General features: G+C 39.7%; 1 protein-coding gene across 1 annotated transcript in view; it reads right to left on the reverse strand.

The window, feature by feature from the left end:
• The window catches only part of LOC131682254 (rho GTPase-activating protein conundrum), a 324,666-nt gene that overhangs the window by 289,655 nt on the left and 21,407 nt on the right, over window positions 1–13,604 (reverse strand). The gene's annotated exons all lie outside the window — the stretch shown is intronic.

Raw genomic sequence — 13,604 nt, forward strand, 5'->3', positions numbered from 1 at the left:
TACCGATCCTCTAAAAAGCTTGCTGGGTGCTATTCTACCAACAGTATGAACATTTTTAAACGGAAACACGGATCTGATCACTGCTTTACAGTGGAACTGCAGAAGTATTATCCTTTAAATTGATTCATTAAAACACTTGCTAGATTACAATAATTGTAATGCATTTTCCCTATGTGAAATATGGCTAACTTCTAACATAAACCTAAGCTTCCACGATTTCAACATTATCCGCTTGGATCGAGAAGACTCATATGGAGGGGTACTATTAGGGATCAAAAAGTGCTACTCCTTCAATCGAATCAATCTCCTTTCGACGCCAGGCATTGAAGTTGTCGCTTGACAAACAACAATCAAAGGCAAAGATCTTTGCATTGTTTCTATTTACATTCCTCCTAGGGCTACGATGGGATATCGAAGATTCTCCAACGTGATTGAACACCTTCCCTCGCCCCGCCTGCTTCTTGGAGTCTTTAACTCTCACGGTATAGGGTGGGGCTGTTTGTACGACGATAATCGATCCTCGACAATTCAAGACCTTCAATATGACGATTCTGAACACAGGGGAAATGACACGGATTCCTAGGCTACCAGCGCAAGCAAGTGCACTGGACATATCTCTATGCTCGACATCACTACGGTTAGATTGCAAGTGGAAGGTAATATCTGATACCCACGGAAGTGACCCCCTGCCGATTGTAATTGCAATCACCACTCATTCAATACCTTCGGAACCAATCAATGTTCCCTATAACCTCACACGAAACATTGTTTGGAAGAGCTACGCTGCTGCGATATACAAAACTATCGACTCGACACAGGTACTTCATTCGGAGGAAGAGTACAATTTTTGTCCAACTCGATTCTCGATACCGCGATTCAAGCTCAGACGAAACAAGTACCCGGCGTGAAAACTTAAAAACTTTCTCCCAACCCTTGGTGGGACAAAGAGTGCTCGGACGTATAAGCGGAGAAGGCTGCCGCGTATAAAACCTCCCAGAACGACGGGTTAGTTACTAGCTATCAACTGTACGCAATATTAGAAAAGCGAATGAAAAATTGAAAGCCAAGAAACGCAGTTACTGGCGCCGGTTTGTCGACGGGTTAACAAAAGAAACATCGATGAGCACTCTTTGGGGCACGGCCCAACGTATGCGAAACCGAAACAGTACTAACGAGAGCGTGGAATACTCAAACTGTTGGATGTTCGATTTCGTCAAGAAGGTTTGTCCGGAGTCCAATACATAACACCGCGAACTAAACACCGTTTTCGATGGTGGAGTTCTCACTTACTCTCTTATCATGAAACAATAAAGCACCAGGGCCAGACAGAATCCAATTCAACTTGTTGAAGGATCTACCAGACTCTGCCACGAGACGCTTGTTGAATTTATTTAATAACTTTCTTGAGGGTAACATTGTCCCACATGATTGGAGACAAGTGAGTGTCATCGCCATTCAAAAACCAGCAAAACCAGTCTCCGACCACAACTCGTATCGACCGATTGCAATGCTGTCCTGTATCCGCAAGTTGTTCGAGAAAATCATCTTGTTTCGCCTCGACAATTGGGTCGAAGCAAATGACTTACTGTCAGATACACAATTTGGCTTTCTCAAAGGCAAAGGGACGAACGATTGCCTTGCGTTGCTCTCAACAGAAATTCAAATGGCATATGCTAACAAAGAGCAGATGGCACCAGTATTCTCCAATTTGTCTTCATATCTCGCCCTGAGCAGAAGCAAAAAATCGTCCCGCGCAAGTGATACAGTCAATTCTACCTAAAAATCAATCGGTGCATATCACACAAGTAGTCCATATAACAATAGCCTATACCTACTATGCGATTTAGTGATGAGTGACGATGCCCAGCAAAAAGCAACACAGATGCGGCCGAACTGTGTTGCTGTTGATTGTTCAAAATGCCCCGTAAGACCAGCCATTCGGGAAGTGGAACAGTTATTAAAAGTGCAGATGGAACTCAATCTGGCTGAAGTGAAAACCCTACAAATGCATCATATCAAACATTGCGTGCTGATTTCGTTCAACAACATTAACCAAGCTGAGTCATTCGCCTCGCGAAACAACATGCAGCACACCGCCGAATGCGACAATGTTAAATATAGCATTCCCGTATACATCGAGAACGGCGCTGTAGAAGTTCGGGTCCATGATTTGGCTACGCGTACCCCTGACGGCGCGATTAAAAAATGCTTGCAAAAATACGGAGAAGTAGACTCCGTTACACATGATACATGGAGGAATTTTTTCCCGGGCATCCCTAACGGTGTTCGTGTGGTGAGAATGCGTGTGACCAAGCCAATTCCCTCTTACTTAAGCTTCACAGTGTTAGGAAGGGACGATGCTCTCATTCAACAGACATCACTAGTCACGTACCCAGGGCAAATTCCTACGTGCCAGTTCTGCACGAAGAAGCTGCACCGCGGAAAACCTTGCGTAGAAACTGTTAAGGAAAACTCAAATCCAACTGAAATCAGCACACAACCATCTTACGCTAAACCACTAACAGTTGCAAAACCATCTTCTCCGGATCAAGAAGCAACAAACATGAATTCTACAACGATCGCGTTTAATGTCTCTAAGCCAACAACCAGCAACAACAACAATGAAGTGAAATCAGAAGAGAACGGACACACAATAGCGACCCATACGACTAAAGCACAAACCAGAACAACCGATCGTGAACAGCATGCGAGTAGCACAGATGGAGGATATGGACGAGAACGACAACGAGAAAGAAGGCAGACCAAATGACCCTCAAGATTCGGCGAACAACATTTCACCGCCAAGGAAAAGAATCTCAACACGCCGCAGCAAGCTGCGTCAACAAGATGGTACGAGTAAAAAAATACTGTTAAATTCTTTATTTTTACATATTGTAAAAGATTAAAAGATGTCCGGCTCAGTTATACTAACGCGTTGAGCCGTGTCAAATAAACAGAGAAAAAAAAATCAGTATTCTTGGACATTACGGGGGCTTTCGATTCAGTTTCTATCAACATTCTTTGTGAGAAGTTGCACCAGCATTGTCTTTCACCAATTTTAAATAACTTTTTGCTAAACATGTTGTCTGAAAAACAAATACATTTCTCGAATGGTGATCTATCGACATCACGATTTAGCTACATGGGTCTTCCCTAGGGCTCATGCCTAAGCCCTCTTCTCTACAATTTTTACGTGAAGGACATTGACGAATGTCGTGTAAATTCCTGCACGCTAAGGCAGCTTGCAGATGACGGTGTGGTCTCTATTACAGGTCCCAAAGCCGTCGACTTGCAAGGACCACTGCAAGATACCTTGGAAAATTTGTCTGCTTGGGCTCTCCAGCTGGGTATCGAGTTCTCTACGGAGAAAACTGAGCTAGTCCTATTTTCTAGGAAGCGGGAACCAGCGAAACTACAGCTTCAGTTAATGGATAAAACTATTGCTTAGGTGTCAATATTCAAATATCTCGGGGTCTGGTTCGACTCTAAAGCAGAAGATCTTGTAACAGAACTTAGAAATGGATAGAAAGATAGATGTGAGTCGTGACATTTACCACGAACACGAAGGATGAAAGAAATAGAGAGAGAAAGTGAGAGAAAAAGAGAGCGAGACAAAGAGTGAGAGAGTGTGTGAGAGAGAAATGGGTAATTATGGTTAGTTCAGTGACCTTATATTTTTAGGCGCATTATGCGATATATTTATTTTTTTACACTCTTATTAGGGGCCGTACACAAATGACGTAGCTTTTTTCCCGACCCCTCCTTCCCCCCTCGTAGCATTTTGTCACAAAACTCTAACCTCCCCCTTGTAAAAAACGTAGCATTTCTGACAACCTCCCCCCCCCCCCCCCCCACCTTCCCAACGCGACCGGTGGATGAAAAAAAAAATTAAATATGTTTTACAATTCTTTTAAATACATGTATTTAGACTAACAGCACCGGAGCGTGGGTAAAACGTTGCTATTCGCAGAAAAGAGGCAAAACAAAGGAAAATGTAAAAAATTGTTATGCAGAAGTGTTCTGCGTGAATTTTGATTCGACTCGTGAAAGATTTTTATTTTAAATAAAATTATGGATTGAGCTCAATAAATAAAACTATCGGTTGTGAGACAATAAATTATTTGATTGAATTTAATAACATTTTTTTAAAGTTTACAGAAATTAAAACAATTATTGAATTTTTTTTTTTTTTTATCCCTTTATGGGCAGCTAGGGCCGAGGGTGGTGGCTAACAGGTTTCATACATCCTTGACCTGACGGACAAAGCTATGGTGCCTTGAACACAGGCAACGCAGATCCAAGGCCATCATTGAAATGATAAGTTCTGCGTTTGAGATGTACTTCCCCCGGTTGCCAGACGTATGTATGTATGAATCTAATGTTCAGTCCTGGGTGGTGTATGCGTGGAAGGTGTGGTTTTTAGCGTTCGAGTCCAGGAGTGCATATCTGTCTGGGTTAGCGTGGGCGTTTACTAATTGTGTAATAGTGTGATCGCTAAAGGCTCGAGCATATGAATGCCAGCGTGTCTCCAACTTTGCGTGCATAAATCCGATTTTAGATCCGTGTTGCCATTCGCACATTCACGTGTATTCTCGAACGATCGCGCGCGGACCGTGAATCTAATAATTAATTTTCAGTGTATGGTAGAGAAACGTGTTGTCCAGTGAATCGGTCCAACTGAAGGCATGAGTCTAGGCTGATCGAGAGTAGAGAATTCCGAACGTAGCCAGTCTATGATCGCGCGAGTGGTGGGTTAATGCTTGAGACCGCGGTTGTAAAGTTATAGGTGCTGAAAAGTTCACTTAAGTAAAGGGGTGTTGGCGAAATTGCGAGCGTAGGTGTGTGTGGATGATTGAAATTGTAATGTAAGTTCGCGTTTTTGTCCAGGTTTGTGTTATCGCGAAAGTTAGCGGCGTTTGGACGTTTTGGATGTGAATGTATATGGGAGAATATGCAATTGACTGTGCTTATGAATATCAGTATGAACCCAACTCAAGATACAGTAATAAAAGGAAAAATAACATGCCGAATGTTTCTTTTTTTAGGTCAATAATCGTGCATTGAAGAATGCTCAAAAACTCTGAACTAGGCCCCATCGAGTCCAGTCTGTCCGTCTCGTCCTGTCGTGTCTGGGGTTTCCAGGTTACATGCATTCACCAGATGAGACTAGCTTATGTCAGCTTACTTGTGCACTGGTTTCGTAGAATCGAGGCGATCATCGAAATGATAGATCCTACGAGTGAATGCACTTGGCCCAGTCACCTGTCAAGCTTTTGTGTATTTGTGTGTGTTGAGATATGTGTGGAGCCTGCAAAAAATATTTTAATACGAATAATATTTTATACTTCAAAACAAGAAATGTGCAATATACTACTTGCAGTTTGTTGATCGTTCCTACTTATCTGATTCCATCGAGTATGAGAATACATCTCCATTGTTCTAAAACCTGGCGACGTCCGATGGCAGAGAAGAATCATTGTGGGCAGCAATGTTGCTCTTCTTGGATGTGTGAGCTCGAAAAGGTCATCACAAGAATATAAACGCATGAGACCGAAAATAAATAAAAAAAAATAAAGAGAAGAGTTAGTATTGTTATTGAGTTTTAATAATATGCCGATTTTTTTCGAGAGTTGTCCTACTGGAACTGTAGAGCTAATTGATTTAATTAAGGCATGGACCTAGACTTCTGGAATCGAGGATAGAGACCTCCGGACGCGAACGACTCATGAATGCGCGAGTGCGGGGGACTGTAGGTTCACGTTTGAGTGATTACAAGTGCTGAGACGTTCACATTATCACCGGGATGTTATAATGTCTGGAAGAGCGCGAGTATAGGTTGCGTGGATGGTCGCGAAGGGCTCCAGCATTTTTATATTTGTTTGTCGCGTGTATGTGACTTTGCATTCGATTTTTATGTAGTTTCGCGCGAACACGGGCATTTGGAGGTTCACTCTCGAGACCGGGATTGTTAATTTATAAGTGCTAAACCGTTCACTTAGTCACCAGGGTGTTATACTTTTTACGAGATCGTGGGTGTGGTCGTGCGTGGATGATCGCGAAGGACTCGAGCGTTTGTATGTTGACGTTTTTGTCGCGTGTGCTAGTATGTAACTTCGCGTGGACACACCATTTTTATAAGCGTGCGGCCATTCGCATGTTCGCGCATTCTTCAACGATCGCACGTGGACGTCTTGTCTAGTTTTTATTTCTATTGGTCCAACTAAAGGCTTGAATTTGAGCTACTATGATCAAGGGCGGAGACTTCCGGACGCGACCGATTCATGATTGCGCGAGCTTAGGTTGTTAGGTTCCAACGTTCACCTAATCAATCGGGGTGTTCGAATATTGGCGAGATCGCGGGCGTTCGTATTTGTGACCAGGTTTGTGTTATCGCGTAGGCCACGTTTGTACGTTTGGAATGAGGTGCCTGCAGAGAGAATTGGGCCCTAAACCCACATTGTATATTATTTGACCATGGCAGTGGATAATAAAGGTCGCCAAGTTAAGTACTAAAATTGATCACAATGTAGCTTAACTAAAAAGAAAATAATCGTATCCCAAGTTTATGTGATATCATCACTGTAATACTGCTTTGGTGGAAAAGCCCCCGGACCACATCAAGGTACAGTATCATGCCGAGGGAGAAATTAAAACAATTATTGAAATTAAAAGTTTATTGTAACTTTAATGAAAATATACTTAAAACCTCGATTCACACCAATTATTTTGTCATTTGATACAATGAACAGTATTTGTTGTTCAATTACCCACAGTTTTGATTATGCGGTATGTTTTCTGCGTGGAGGTAAAAATGAGTGCATCTAAGCAGCTTGTATTGAACTGGAAGATGTAGCATTATGTCAAGCTGGGCATGATGTGTCCCAGGATCCGATTGATGGGATGCTAGCAAGAAGCGGAATTTCATTGGCTTTGAAGCTTGTAAAAGCCCGAAAATTTTTATATGTGGAGGCCAATACGAAAGCTAATGATAGTGTCCAACGAAAATCGAAAATCGCTGCGAACAAATGGTGATGATTATGGGGACTGTGGAAAGTAAGAATCGAGATGAAAGAAAATGCGTGTATTTTTCTCGCGCAAAGTTTTTAACTCAGGACCAGTAGTAAAAAGAAGATCACGACGATAATGGTTTATCACACACCCTGCAGCGCTTAGTTCAAAAACGCTAGATTTAATTGCTAATAGGTACGCATGGCAGGACACAGATCACACCTGTTACATCATCACCATCTCATTTCATCCGGTGGTTCATCAAATTTTCGAGGGATAATATTGTGTTGTGGTGTACAATCGTGATTCGCTGGTTGGACACTTTTTAACTGGACCGCTTTTTAGTTGGACTTCCGCTAGTTGGACCATTGTCCAACTAAAAAGCATCTGAACGTCAAAATCTCGTGTCAAATTTACTTTGACAATCAATCTGACAATATTTAGAGATATAAACAGATGCATTTACAGTGCCAACATCTCCATTGGAGAGTTTTTGACATTTGTCAGTCGGTCCAACTAGCGAATCAAATTCGTTAGTTGGACAAGGCTGTGACCCAACCAGCGAATCACGACTGTATACTACCCAAGATCGCTTATTTGCCCCGTTTTCTATGGGATTTCCTATCTTCATGGAACTGACATGCGATCATAGGCAGTATAGTGAAATGCATGAACGTGAATGCACTTGGAATTCAATTCACTTAGTCTGTAAATAAGGGGAGGGCGGGAGTAGACGGGGTTGGGTGGTTGTACTTAACTTATAAAAATGATATTTTTAATACATTTTAACATTTCTAATATTGTTCTTAAAAACAGCAAAACAAAATGTTAATTAACTTTATAATTTATTGTTGGACAATGAAATTGCTTGTTTCAAGACGTTTATTATAAATTTACTAGAAGTATTCCGCGTCGAACAATGTAGAAATGTCCTATAATTTTAGGATAGCCACTTTTGTTAATTCGTTGCAATAGTTTTTGACTTACTCCGACAATTTTATGCAAACTGTGGATACATGGATGTGGATTTGATAACCAATTTGGTAAGCAGCGAACGCCACGTTCAAAAATTTTCGAACGTTCCACTGTTTAACCTACCTATGATTAAGACCCGTGTCAGGCCATGGCAAACACCTGATGATGCTTTGGCTCGTTCTAAGCACAGACAAACAAATATAACAATTCGAAGACTGATTTGGGAAATACATCGATGATATTCAAAAGAGCACATCTGAACATTACATTACATTATTGTCGCTTCAGCTCATCGCATCGATGCTAATGCATTTGACAGGCGAAGATCTAATAGAATTTTCAATTGTTTCAGTTAAAAGTTGGAGACACAGTACGCTACTCGAATTATGAAAAAATTCTTATGGCTGACGCTAGGAATTTTGCACTACCCCGCAGGACCGTTGTTTGAAAGCAAGATTCCGTGTTATGCCATTTGCCATACTGATAAATTGAAATCAAATTTATAATTTTTGAGCAATAACTCATTATTTGATTCCATCTTTGGAATTACCGTATCAACGACAAATATTGAATTCAGTTAATATATATCTGTATTAACTTGCCACAAATTCGTGTGTACCAATTTGCTCGAGGGTACGCACTTAATGTTTATTTCTTGAAGTAGGTGTAGTTGTAGTTAGTATTTCAGCTCCAGCGATACAACCGATTGTAATTGGAATTAGTTGTGTTATTGGCGCCGGAATACTACACAGTTAAGCTTTTTCGGGAAATCAGCCGGAGTACGAATTACGAATACGAATTAGAACCAACCAGAATTTCCGATTGAACTTTACCCATAGGTGCACACAAAGTTCATATATCGATTACTGGAAGCCTATTGGCCGGTAGTAGCGCCGGCCAGCGGCTACTTGTTGCCAAAGGCCTTGTTTATGGTATAAAGGCTCGCACAGAGTGAACCCAAATCTACCTATCGAACAGTCAGATCGTGCAAAGTAAACAAATATTCTTCTTTCGGAGAACATGCAAGAAAAGTATTAGTTAGTTAATATCATGGCGAAATATTTCAATCGTCGAAACAAGACACTGTATTCAGTTTATTATGCTTTTTTGTAACAATGTAAAATAAATTACATGGAATAGTATCAAGAATAAAGTGCTATAAGCCACGAAACAGTGGGTTTTCAATTCACTCCATATTAATTTATTGTATAACTCGGTTGAAGTCACTCAAAGTTACAGCAAAAATTATGGGTGCCAGAAACAAAGAAAATGGCATCATTTTAGGCAGCGTTGCGCATTCCTCTGTACGGGACTCTATAATACCACAGACACTAATTGTTGTTTGCTTAAAAATGATAGTTATATGTTTTACACATACAATCTGAATTGGATGTCATTTATCAATAGCAAAAGTAAAATTACTTTTGGTATGGGTCAAAATCCACATTGAGGGGAAATTCCGGAGAAACTATTGTTGGTTCAGCGCAATTCACAGCAGTCACGAAAGAGTTGACGATACTCCTTTTGTTCACGAGCACTAGATGTGTTTGGTGAATATTGGTTTGGAGCTTCCTCTCAACGTGAATTTTGATAATTGTCTTTTAAGCACAAATCTCCGATCAACATGGGGAACGTGCTATTTGAACCAGTCGCTACTGATTCCTGATTCTAGTTCTAGGTTAGTTAGATGAGATATGATTACTATAACAACGTGCTCCGTGTATCAACCTAGGAAACAACGCATTTTACGCAAGTTAATATTATTATTTAAGCCACACATAAAATACTATCACCTAATTATTTTTGTTTTACTGTATACTGTTCTGCCCAAGTTGTAAGCCCACTATTCTGCGATTCAAAATTTCCTTTGAATATACTTAAAACCCAGATATGTTTACCCGGCTATGCTGTCTACAATATGACCACAGCTGATGGACATTTGGGCTACAAAATTTATGTAAAAATCAGTGTGAACGTCTATTACCTGGGGTATGGCAGAATTCTCACATACATTAACGCGCAATTTTTCTCCCATCCGAATATATTTGACTGCAGCGTCTGAAGGACGTACGTCAGATGTCTTCCGTATAATTTGGTAAAACCCAACTTTCTCTGGCTTTTCAATATAGTATTAGCTCCTCTTCAAAGGCTTCGAAATACATAAAAACGAAAGCGTATTCGAAACTAATCGTTCGTATAAACTGTGTCCGCAAAACAATCGTTGAATGGTCGTAAAGGTTCCTTCTCCGCAAGTCTGTTTGTAATAACTAGCATGAGATCCTTTTCATTGTACTCCTTATTCAGAGCGGATGTAGTATGTGCTTCAGACAATAACTTCTGGGCAAACATTAGTTAATAGAATTCGTCGTCCGTTCCGCACCCATAACATTTCTTAGAATTGTTATTACATAGAGAATTTTAGCATATTTGAACAAAAAAATGTCTTATTTAATTCAATAATACAATGTTTATTGTTTCAAACGGCAAAATTAATGGCATGAGCATTTTTTTCATTGAAACAATAATTAACTTTTAATCTCAATAAACATTTCCAGTTTGAATAATTTTACAATGATTGCAATAAAATATTTTTAGAAAAGAGAACGACGTTTGTTACTGAAATGGTTTTATTGAATACAATAAATAAATGTATTTTCTTTCTAGCAATATTTTTTTTACTGAATAAAGTCCATATCATTAAAAAAACGATTATTTTATTGCATGATTGCAAAAAAAATGTAACGAAACTATAATAACAACTACCGGTGTAAAAACAGATTATTATTTTGGCAACCTATTTACCAACGACCGGTGCGAAAACGGGTGTCTAAATAAAATATTATCGTTTAGCGTAATCAAAATACACACGCATTTGCTTACGCACTGGTGCTGATAGTCTTACAAAATGCTTGACGGCTTTTATCTACATTTTCATTTTAATAGCAAATTGCGAACAAAATAAGCCGATTTCATGACAAATATCACGTTAATAATTTTGTGTTGAGTTTTATATGTCATGGAACATGAACAAAAGATCTCTCAGTTCACGATGCTGCAGCTCCCCTTGATTCTAAGAAGCATACATTCAACAAAATTACTAAATTTTGTTTGGTTGAATCCGAAAAGAAAACTTAATTCAGCTAACAAACTAAGTCTACTAGATAGTAAGATTAGCTAACTAATGTAGCAAGTTAAATCCGCATACACTCAAACTTACCACATTAAAAATTTCATGAAAAGAAGCTTGTGTGAATTTAAATGTATTTCGCTAGGGAATGGAGGAACATCAAATTGTTTTTTTCTAATCAATGGTTTTTAATTCCCGTAAAAAAAATCTTAATGCTACGTCGCGCAACTTCTGACCCTACCCTCCCCCTCGTCGAACTTCGTCACAAATTTAGTATACCCCCCCCCCCTACCCCCCAAAATGCTACCTCATTTATGCATGGCCCCTTATGGATAACTCAACTAGTATTTTTTACGCCATGACCTGTATAATCAAAATCTTGCAAAAGAAGCCAAATTTTCGCTAGAATTTTGGGATTCAAAAATACAGTTGCTCTCGGTGATTATACGAGTATAATTTATATGAGACATCTTTTATCTCGCTACCAGGTGGATTACTTGATGAGCTAGGAATTGATATACCCTCCAGCATCCTCACGGTTGAACTCAACGCCAAATTCAAGGCATAAAGGGCGAACACGAAATTATTGCGACACATTCAACAGGGCATAACTTTTTTACCATTGGGTAAAAATCAACCAAATTTTGCACACTTTCTCATTGATGTGTATTGTTTACATGCTGTCAAACTCGAAGTCGTGTTTTTCGATTCAACGAAAATGGATGTGAACCAACGCGAGTCGAGAGAACAAATTCTTTCCAAACACCTGGAATTTCCTGACCTGTCGCACCGGCAGTTGGGAACATTCACCATTCAACCGTCTCCAGATTGTTGAAGCGGTTCCAGGAGCGGTTGACGTTGGACCACGGCAAAGGAGCTGGAAGAAAACCGGGACCGGAGAACAAAAAGACGGAGGGAAATGTGAAGCGGATGATTAAAGCAAATCTCAACGTCTCAAGCCGTGATTTGGCTAAAAAGATCGGCATGTCGCAGAGCTACGTCCAGAATGCAAAGAAGAGAGCTGGACTACATACATACAAGGTACAGAACTTCCCAAACCGCGATGAGCGGCAACAATCGACGGCTAAAACTCGGGCACGGAAGCTCTACGAGAAGATGCTTACAAAATATGGCTGCTGAGTGATGGACGACGAAACGTATATAAAAGCCGATTTTAAGCAAATTGGAGTTTTTCACCGGCAAGAGCAAGGTCTATGTGGACGACAAATTTAAAAAGAAGAAAATGTCGAAGTTCGCCTCCAAATATCTCATTTGGCAGGCCATCTGCATACAATTTTTCGGTATTCATACCAAAACTTAATATTAATTGATTATTATACCTCATTGAGGTATTGAGCTGGTATTGAAGAAACATTTGTCAATACCTGCTTAATACCTCAATGAGGTATAATACTTTATTTTAGTATTATTTATGTATTCCAGTTATTTTTCAAATACCAAACCAATACCTCATTGAATACCTCCATATAGTGAATTTTATTATTGGATGCTTGAAAAATGTTTTATTATTATTCTGGTATTATAATAACTCGTTTCATTATCAAATAGTTATTTGTAGAACATGTCTGTGTTATTTTTTTTTTTTTGGTATTTTACCACTTATGTAGAGCTCATTAATACCATATTGTGGTAAACAGTCGTTGGTATTGATACTAGAGATGGTCGGGTTTCAATTTTTTCGAACCCGAACCCGACCCGAACCCGAGCGCATCAAAATTTGAAAACCCGAACCCGCCCCGAGCCCGAATTTATAAAATTTGAAAAACCCGAACCCGACCCGAGCCCGAACATTTTAAAACTTAAAAACCCGAACCCGACCCGTACCCGAGAATGAAAATTTTGTAAAACCCGAACCCGACCCGACCCGAGAATTTTAAAATTTGAAAACCCGAACCCGATCCGAACCCGAAAATTTGAAATTTGAGAAGCCCGATCCGAATCCAACTTGCTAATACGGAGAATCAACCAAAGATCTCGAAGATTTTTAATTCTAGACACCCGAGCTGGACCCTTGACTCATCTAAGTATAGTAGAATCACTTGAATCTGAAGTAGCACCATACGCATTGAGTTATATCTGCATATGGAAAAACAAATCACTACCGAGTAGAATCCGCATTTATATTTACTATTATTGAACGTCAAATTTGTAACGTGCTGAGAAACTTGATAAATCATTGATATCTTAACCGGAAATTAAGTTAAATCGGCGGCCAACTCATGGGGAAACAGAAAGCTTAATGGTCACAGTTTCCAACAACCTTGCCCGTCGTAATTAACCAAAATTTCTGATTTTTTATCAGAAACCATTCCTGCAAGGCAGTTTCGTATATTTTATTACATGTATTAAATTAAGCTATGGCAATTGTCAATTCGTATTCGACAGTTTACATGATGTCACCCACGTTACTGGTTGGAACGGTCAAACCTGTATCGAAGGGTATCAATCATTTTCTGACGTTATTTTATGCTTC

This window comes from Topomyia yanbarensis, chromosome 2 (assembly GCF_030247195.1).
Source record: "Topomyia yanbarensis strain Yona2022 chromosome 2, ASM3024719v1, whole genome shotgun sequence".
Lineage (NCBI taxonomy): Eukaryota > Metazoa > Arthropoda > Insecta > Diptera > Culicidae > Topomyia > Topomyia yanbarensis.